The sequence below is a fragment of the Tachypleus tridentatus genome, unplaced genomic scaffold (genome assembly GCF_004210375.1).
Source record: "Tachypleus tridentatus isolate NWPU-2018 unplaced genomic scaffold, ASM421037v1 Hic_cluster_2, whole genome shotgun sequence".
NCBI classification, from domain to species: Eukaryota; Metazoa; Arthropoda; class Merostomata; order Xiphosura; family Limulidae; genus Tachypleus; species Tachypleus tridentatus.
Window position 1 is genome coordinate 22,306,607 of NW_027467782.1, and position 10,925 is coordinate 22,317,531.

The window sequence follows — 10,925 nt, forward strand, 5'->3', positions numbered from 1 at the left end:
TTTAAATTTTCTTACCAGTCTTTTATGACGTACCTTATCAAATATTTTCTGAAAATCAAGGAAAACCAAATTCAAATTTCTTTCATCAACTCTTACAGTAACACCTTCTAAGAAGATCAGAAGATTTTTAAAAAAGACTTTTTCTTCAATTAAAATACACAACAACATTTCACCCTTCTTAGGGTATCTGTACTTAATTTCAATTAAAGTTTTAATACCCATACAAACCATCTTGAGAATACATTTTTCTTCAAGTAAGTCTCTCATTGTGATGAAATACTTTCCCTTATTGAAATCATGCTGGCTCTATGACACTGATATCAAACTGCTTTAAGTAATGCTGCAATACATCTTAAATCATACTTTTCAAAACCTATCCAACTACTGATGTAATATTAAATGGCCTATAACTGTCTGGACAATGGTCATCATTTCCTTTAAATACTGAACTACTATTAGCCAACTTCTAATCTTCTAATAATGTATTACAGAATCAACAACAGCTGAGGATCAGTTAGAATCTGATAGATGTAGATATGTGGTACAGGATGAACAACAGCTAAGGATCAGATAGAACCTTGTAGATTGAGATATTGAGTAAAGAATGAACAACAACTAAGGATTAGTTAGAATCTGGTAGATGTAGATATGTAGTACAGGATGAAAAACAGCTAAGTATCAGTTTGAACCTGATAGATTCAGATATGTAATGCAGCATGAACAATAACTAAAGATCAGTTAGAACCTGGTAGATTGAGATATATAGCACAGGATGAACAACAGCTAAGAATGAGCTAGAACCTCATAGATTGAGGTATGACGTAGAGAATGAACAACTAATCTAGCGTACATTATTTGCGTTGTCATTATTATGTGTGACGGTAACCGAAAACATTACTATGATGTTAAAACTGTTGAAACCAGATTATACATGAAGTACAGCATGTACAACAACTAAGGATCAGTTAAAACCTGGTAGATTGAGATATGTGGTACAGAATGAACAACAACAAAGGATCAGTTAGAACTTGATAGATTGAGATATGTAGTGCATGATAAAACAACAACTAAGGATCAGTTAGAATATGAAGCACAAAATAAACAACAGCTGGTAGATTGAGATATGAAGCACAAAATAATCAACAGCTAAGTATCAGTTAGAACCTGGTACTTTGAGATATGTAATACTAAATAAACAACTAAGGATCAGTTAGAACCTGATAGATTGAGATATGTACCACAGGATGAATAACAGCTAAGAATCAGTTACAAACTGGTAGATTGATATTTCAAGTACAGGATAAACAACTGCTAAGGATCAGTTAAAACCATGTAGATTGAGATATGTAGTACAGGATGAACAACAGCTAAGAATCAGTTAGAACCTGGTAGATTGAGATATGTAGTACAGAATGAACAACAACTAATGATCAGTTAGAACCTGGTAGATGTAGATATGTAATACAGGATGAACAACAACTAAGGATCAGTTAGAACCTGGTAGATGTAGATATGTAGCTTAGGAAGAAAAAACAGCTACCGTATTTGCCGGTAATAAGCCGAATCGTCGAATAAGCCGAGGCCAATTTTCAGCTCTGAAAATGAGGGTTTTTGCTTATTACCGCCCAATAAGCCGAAGCTATTTTTAAGAAGTGACAAGTTTCTTCAAAATGATTTCTTAGTCTCGTTTCAGCGTCAGCATGCATGTTGTGTGTGATCATTGGCGAAGTGTAGTAAAGCAGAACGTGTCGTATTGAGACAGAGATGGAATCAGTATGTCATTCGTTATTGGCTCCACTCACTGTAATTAGGTAACCAATGAAATTCCAGAAACAACGTTTCACTGTAGTCTTAACGTGCTTTGCTGATGGGACAAAATTACCGCCTATGGTAATTTTCAAAAGAAAAACATTTCCTAAGAAGAAGAAATTTCCGAAAGGAGTGATCGGCCAATAAGCCGACCCCCAAAAATCAGGTCCAAAATTTAGGGCCAGAAATTCGGCTTATTAGGCGGAAAATACGTAAGTATCAGTTTGAACCTGATAGATTCAGATGTGTAATACAGCATGAACAACAACTAAAGATCTGTTAGAACCTGGTAGATAGAGATATGTAGTAGAAGATAAACAACAAAGGATCAGTTAGAACCTGGTAGATTGAGATATGCAGCACAAGATAAACAGCAACTAAGGATCAGTTAGAACCTGGTAAATGTAGATATGTCGTATAGGATGAACAACAGTTAAGGATCAGTTAGAACCTGGTAGATTGAGCTATGTAATACAGGATGAACACCAACTAAAGATCAGTTAGAACCTCACAGATCGAAATATATAGTAAAGGATGAACAACAACTAAGGATAAGTTAGATCGCTGGTCTTCGGTTTTCGACTCTGTTCGAGGTGTTCTGAGGCCACTGCGAGTAGTTGGCGGCAACAGGTGATCGAAATGCCGACACGATCCTCTAGGGACGTCGAATCGAAGGACCCGCCGCCAACTGCCCGGGCACTTTTCGCATCAGCTACGTCTAGACTTCCAGCACACCGTCGCACTCTATTACGAGTCCACACAAGCTCGAAACAGACAGAGAAGATGGATATCCTAGTTGGTATGCGGCGGGCGCAGATGATCGAATTTCCCGCTCGCTGGTCTTCGGTCTTCCACGCTGTTCAAGGTGTCCTGAGGCCACTGCAGGTAGTCGGCGGCACCAGGTGATCGAAATGCCGACACGATCCTCTAGGGACGTCGAATTGAAGGACCCGCCGCCAACCGCCCGGGCACTTTTCGCAACGGCTACGTCTACACTTCCAGCACACTACTTGCCTTCTTATGTGAAAATATAAGCACCTATACACGCATCTAAGAATTACAACACCAGCAACCTTTTTTCCAATTTACTAATTTTGTACAAATGTAAGTAAATATGAATCTACAGGCGCATAAAAGAAATTCAACACCTTTCAGCACATCTAACAATTTATTAAAATCGCTGGCATACACGAGAAAAAGCACATATGTGTGTACAACTACAAAATCAACACCTACAAGCACATGAACAAAATAAGCACCTGCATGTTCCTCTACGAATTTCTGGATCTGCATGAGAGTTGATAAAATAATTTATACGCACAACTACAAAATAAACACTAGCAATGGCACGTATGAAAATAAGCACCTGTTCCCGCGTTTACAAATTATGCACTTGCACGTGCGTCTACGAAGGTAAGTTCGTGTGCCTGCATTAACCATTTTGCATATCTGTGTGCAAATGTGCTAGAATAAACATTTAAACGTCCATGTACCAACTTACACAAACAAACACCTGGGCAAACAACTATAAAATAACTACCTGTGAGTGCATGTACCAATTTACACATCTGTGTGTGCCTTTGCAACAATAAACACCTAAACTCACATATATCAAATTAGATACCTGTGCATGCAAGTACAAAAATAACCAAATGTGCATGGATCTATAAATCAAACCATTACCTGCATGCGCATGTAGAAAAAAGCACCTGTGCAAACCACTATAAAATAATCTGTGAGAACAAGTACCAATTTATACACCTGCACACGCATGTACAAATAAAGCACCTTAGGAGTTACTACATAATGAATATTTGCATATGCATTACCAATTTATGCACCAGAAATAGCATATACTAAAATAAACACATGGGCGAGAGATGAAAGGAGAGATCAAAAGAAATCTGTATGTATGTCATATTGAAAGAAATAATAGTGTCTGTAACTGTTTGTTAACAACAGCTTAGCATTCTTATGTTAGTTCCTGTTAAACTATGTTGAAGCATACTAAATAACCCTATCCATCTGTTAACAGGATTAAAAATTATATATTTCTATATCAGTTCCTGTTGAACAAGTCAGAAATTGTGTTATCATCAAGATTAAAAGTGATGTAACATTAACAGTTGCCTGTTGAAAAGTCTAGGAATATGTTAAACAGTTTCTTTTAAGGTTAAACATTGGTTCATGTTATACAATCTTGGAGTTAAACAGCTGATACCAAAACTAAACGTTAGTTATTTTCAACAAATTTCAGACATAGTAAACAGCTGGTTCAAAACCTAAACAAACATGAGACACACAGTTGCCACCATTTCTAAGCATTACTTCCTGTTGAACACAAGTAACACATATTAAAAGCTGTTACCAAGATTTGTTAATTTCTTCAGTACTCTTTGTGTTGAATTTCTTTAAACAGAGAGTGAGATTGTCATTGAATGATTTGTAAAAGATGATCTCATTTTGTTTTTTCTCAGTCTCTTAAATATACAGATCTTTTTTAGACATCATTACTGGCATTTCCAGATCTACATTTGCTGCTAACGTACATTACAAATGCACTGAGAGCTCTTTCTATTTACATTTTAATTATTTCTATCTTTCTTGGTACAAACACTACCTTTCAGGGTCAATTCCTACATTTGAGATGTCTATACTCTGACATTACAAACGACTTTACTCGTTATTTCTACACATCAGAATTATCCCAACAACACCAATAAAAAAGGCTAAACTTGCCACATTCTTCATTGCAAGCTGTCTCTGGTCTAAAGACAAACCACATAGTGACAGAGATCCTTTAGTCTTTACATACCTTCCTTCAACTAGACAGAGTGGTAGAACTATCCAATGCAACATTACCTTACTGACAAAAGAAAACACATCTCTCGACATTTTTATCACTCCACTTTCAGTTTCTTTCAAATGTAAAAGGAATTTCAAAGACTGTCCAGTAAATTCCAAATTACAGACAGAATCAATCACCTTCACTTGTACAAACTGACAGAACTGGTCTGTGTTGGCAAGCTATTTGTCTTGCATGTGATTATATCACTAACTTATTAAATCTCTCCAGTTCTACCTTTCACGTAAAAGACCAATTTAAATCCGACTGCATTACTTATTTATTTGCTTTACTGGACGTAAACATCTCTGACTTGTACGCAATGACACCCTGAAACCCTCAGATCCCAAACATCTCAACTTTCCAAATCACAATGGCATTGGTGACATGAGTATACTGGTTTTATGACATGATCCCCACAAAAAAAGTATCATTGCAAAATCCAAGAACATAAACTTATATTTAACTAAATTTTTGCACCACATGGAAGTAATAAATGTTTTTTAAAGTGATTATTATCTTCCTTGTATTTCACTTTTCCACTTCTGTTACCATGACATCATATACATATATTCCCTGATCAATATTCTTTTCACTATAAAATCATTTTTTTACTTATGGAAAAATGTTATTTACAGAGTTATGAGAGCATCATACAATTTTTTATATATATTTTTTCGTTTGTGTGTGCTATAAATGAAACTAGTAATAAACTGTCAATGACACGTATAATAGTTCTTATTTACTTTATACAAACAGACAAAGAAAGATCAAAGCTCTTGCACATCAATTAAAAGCACAAAAGATGTTTGTTCTGAGATTTTTTTTCAAATAATTTATGAACAAACTTATATAAATTAGTGACAGGTTATGATGACTCTGGAATTAGTGTATCCAGTGTAGTTAAACTGAATGAACAATTATCAGTGCTAGATTTTACTTCTTACAGTAGAGTTACCCTGGATGTAATAATGTCTCCACTAATAAATAATATGAAATTGAAAATTCCCCTTATTCATATAATGCTAATCATAGTACAATATATATGCACCACTTACATATTAGATTTGTTTCTTTTTATATAACTTCTGTTTGTGTATGTATGTGGTTTATTAAGAAATTCCAACTTTTAGTAATATGTGCACTGTTGCAACAAGGAAAATATATAGAGAATAATGCAACTGAAAATAACGCACTTTGCAACTTAATTATTCGTATATGTTTATATGAAATTTAGTAGACGGGTCACATTTATAAAAATAATTTATATGATCCCAGTGAATTAACATGCAAAGTCCATCCAATTTATAAGATTTAAATTGGAAAACGTTTTGCAAAGTATACTGATGTTTTTTTTTAAACTATTGTCATACACCAATTGCTTCCACAAATTCCAAATAAACTTTATCATAAACCTAATTTTGTGGGTGAACAATGAAATATTAGATATAACTGCATGTGTGTGAAAGTCAGCACCTGTGTGTGTAATCTTATAGAAGAAAGTACATTTGTTTTTATTCATGAAATTTACTTTTCTTGTAACGTTTTCAAATACATTTGGGAACACAAACTCATCCACATAAGAAAAAGCCTCGAATTAAGACAAGTAATAATTTTGTTTTAACATTTCTCTGATCATCTTTTCAGGTGAAATTAAGAGCATGGTCATTTCTACACATAACCAAAAAAAAAAGTTGTTTCCTTAAAACTAAAATGCAGAGATTATACAATTAATCTGAGAGTTACCAATTGGGTTCATCAAATCCATTAGTTGCAAAAAGTTGGGTACACTATAAACCAAACATCTGAGTAAACTGAGGGTTCAGTACATTATAAACAAAAATTTAGAGTATAAAGAGGGTTGAGTACACTTTACTGAGATAATTCTGAATAATTACTTCAAGAAATGTTGCAATAACCATAGCAGATATAAATAGCAGTTGAAAGGCATGTAAGTGAAGGACATTTATAACTTGTTTGGCGTCATAGGAACAATAATGCTACCAAAAATGGTCACATTTAGAAAGGTTATTTAACACCCTTTTCTACACAAAATTTTGACATTGGAAAACAAAGGAATACATGTACAGATCAACTTGGAACGTCAAAACCATCCAAAAAGAGACCTGAAAGAAGTCATACCCCTCAGCCATGGTACAGAACGTGCAGTATCTTGCAACAGATGAGAAAACATCAACATGGATGTCAGTCAGTAACAAAATGCATCTTCATCAGCATGTAACATAATAAAGAGTATGCACATCTCAAAAATGCCAGAAGTCACATTTGAAAAGGTACCACTATTTTATTTTATTACAAACAATCTCAATTATTACCTGTTGCGAAACTCAACGGTAATATCAATGACACTTAATACTAATAATTAACACCAGAAAACACTTAATATTAATCAATAATTAGACATAACACTACACAACAGTAATTAATAATGACTAAATTATACTCATTAAATCAAAATGTTCATGTAAAACGACGCCATGGATCGACTGAAAATGAAGAATCAAGTTTGCCAAATCTGAATAATGAATATACTCGTGTCGTTCAGAGTTGTTAGCCAAAATTAATGTGTAATCTGAGGTTCGCGTATTCGAATTCCCGTCACACCATACATGCTCGCCCTTTCAGCCATGGGGAAATTATAATGTGATGGTCAATCCCACTATCCATTGGTAAAAGACTTGCCCAAGAGATGGCAGTGGGTGGTGATGACTAGCTGCCTTCCCTCTCGTCTAACACTGCTAAATTAGGAACGGCTAGCGAAGATAGGCCTCGAGTAGTTTTCTCGAAATTCAAAACAATTTATAATGATTTAATTTTGGTTTTAGTTGCTGTATAAGTAAAGCTTCTTTGATTTTGCGTTTTTGTATTTGGTTCCCTTCTTAATATCTGGTTGTTTTCTGTGGTTATGTTGTTTTAATTTGATTTGCAGTGTTCAAAAACGTGTGAAGATGTTTTCTGTTTTGTTTTTTTGTAGGTTCATTGAATCTAGTTTCCATTTTTCTTCTTGTTTCTGTAGTTTTGAAGTCGTGGCAGTTATTGCATTGTATTTTATAAATTATGTTGGTGTTGTGTTTTTACATAGTATGGACTTCAGTTTTGTACATGGTTATTGAATAGATTTGGTGTTTCCTGGAATGTTGTGTTTTGTTATGTCTTTTTCCAAATGTTGGTTATTTTTTCGCTGATGTCGGGAACATATGGTATGCAGCAGTATATGATTTTGTAGTTTATTGTATCTTGGGATTTATTGTTTGTTTGTTCTTGGTCTATGTGTGTGCCTATTCTCAGATAGGAGACACAACAACATGTAAGGATGTTTTAGAGTACGAACAAGTTTGTATAACTGTAGAGCTGAGTAGCCAGACACCATAGAATGTAAGGATGTAGTTTTGTAAGGACACTTTTTGATAACTGTTCAGCTGTCTAACGAGATACAACAGTATATAAGAAAGATGTAGTGTAACAACAAGTTTGGATAGTTGTACAGCTGAGTGACTAGACACAACAACATGTAAGGAAGTTGTAGAGTAACAACAAGTTTGGATAGTTGTACAGCTGAGTGACTAGACACAAGAACATGTAAGGATGTTGTAGAGTAACAACAAGTTTGGACAGCTGTACAGCTGAGTGACCAGACACAACAACATGTAAGGATGTTGTAGAGTAATAACAAGTTTGTATAACTATATATCTGAGTGAATAGACACAACAACTGTACCCCGGAGCTACTAGACATAACAATATGTAAGGATTTTTAAGAGTACCAGAAAGTTTGAATATCTGTAGATCTGAGTAACTAGACACGTCATAATGTAGGTATGTTGTAGAGTAAGAACAAGTTTGTATAACTGTAAACCTGAGTTACTAGACATAACAATATGTAAGGATTTTTAAGAGTACCAGAAAGTTTGAATATCTGTAGATCTGAGTAACTAGACACGTCATAATGTAGGGATGTTGTAGAGTAAGAACAAGTTTGTATAACTGTAAACCTGAGTTACTAGACATAACAACATGTAAAGATGTAGAGAGATAACACATTTGTATAACTAAAGAGCAGAGTGACCAGACATAATAGAATGTAAGGATGTAGATTTATTAGAAAAAGTTTGGATAACTGTGCAACTGACTGACTAGATACAACAGTATGGAAGGAAGTTTTAGTTTAACAACTAGTTTGGATAACTGTACAGCTTAGTGTGTTGACAAAATGGGAAGCAAGGATGTTGTATTATAAGAACAAGTACTGATAACTTTAGAGTTGAGTGACTAGACACAACAACATGTAAGGATGTTGTTCAGTAAGAACAAGTTTGGATAACTGTAAAGCTGAGTGATTAAACACAATATGTGTGGATTTGAATAAGAGCAACTTTTTATAATTGTAGAATTAGACACAACAGTAAGATACAATGTTATAGAGTAACAACAAGTTTGGATAACTGTACAGCTTATTGATCAGAAACAACAGAATGTAATAATGTTATAGTGGAAGAACAGGTTTCGATAGGTGTACAGCTATTGTACAGGTGATTGACTAGTCACAACAGTATGTAAGTATGTTGTAGTGTAAGAAATTTGGATAACTGCACATCTGAGTGACCAGACTCAACATAATGTTGGTGTTTTGAAGCGTACCTACAAGGTTGGATAACTGTAGTTCTGAGTGAGTAGAAAGAACAATATGTAATGATATTGTAGAGTAATAACAACTTTGTATAACTGTAGACCTGAGTTACTTGATACAATAGCATGTAAGGAAGTTGCAGAGTAACAATATCTTTGGGTAAATGTAGAGCTTAGTGAATACATACAACAGCAAGTAAGAATATTGTTGTATAAGAACAAGTTTGAATAACAATAGAGATGAGTAACTACACACAACAATATGTTAGGATGTTGTAAAGCTACAACAAATTTGAATAACTGTAGGGTCGAATGGCTAGACACAACATTATCTAAGGATTTCGAAGAGTAACAACAAGTTTGGATAACTCTGGATCTCAGAGACTAGACATAACATGTAATATTGTTGTAGTGTATGAACATGCTTGGTGAACTGTACAGCTGAGCAACTAGACACAACATATAAATGTTGTAGAGTAAGAACAAATTTTGATACCTTTACAGCAGAGTGACTGGACACAGTAGTATTTGATTATTTGTACAAAAACTAAAACATTTGGATAACTGTACAACTGAATGAATAGACACAAAAAGATGTAAGTATGTTGTAGAGTATGAACAAGTTTGGATAACTGAGGAGAGGAGTGATGAGACACAATAGAATGTAATGATGTTGTTTTGTAAGAAAAATGGAGATAAATATACAGTGACTGACTAGATACAATAGTATATAAGGATGTTGTAGTGTAACAACAAGATTGTATGACTCTACCACTCAGTGAGTAAACACAACAACATATAAGAATGTTTTAGAGTATAAACAAGTTTGTATAACTGTAAACCTGAGTTACTAGACACAACATGAGTAAGAACACGTTTGGAAAACTGTAGAGCTGAGTGACCAGACAGAATAGAATGTGAGGAAGTAGTTTTGTAAGGACACTTTTGGATAATTGTTAAGCTGAGTTATATGATATAACAATATGTAAGAGTAAGTACCAGGAAGTTTGGATAACTGTAGAACTGAGAAACTAGACACAATAACATGTAGGGATGTTGTAGAGTAAGAACAAGATTGTATAAATTTAAATCTGAATGACTAGATACAAAAACACGTAAAGATGTTATAGAGTAATAAGAAGTTTGTATAACTCAAGAGCAGAGTGCTAGACATAATAAAATATGAGTATGTAGTTTTATAAGAACAAGTTTGGATAACTGCTCAACTGACTGACTAGACACAACAGCATGTAAAGTTGTTGTTGAGTAAGAAGAAGTTTCTGTAATAATGGAGCAGAGTGACCCAATACAATCTAATAATGTCTTGTAAGAACAAATTGTGATAAATGTACAGCTGACTGACATGATACAACAGTTTCTAGGAAGTTATATTGTAACTACAGGTTTGTTTAACTATACTACTGAGTGACTGAACACAACAACATTTAAGAATGTTGTAGAGTAAGAACAAGTTTGTTTAACAACAGACCTGGATTACTAGACACAACAACATGTCAGGATGTTGTAAAGTAAGCATAAGTTTGGATAACAACAGACCTGGATTACTAGACACAACAACATGTCAGGATGTTGTAGAGTAAGAACAAGTTTGTATAACAACAGA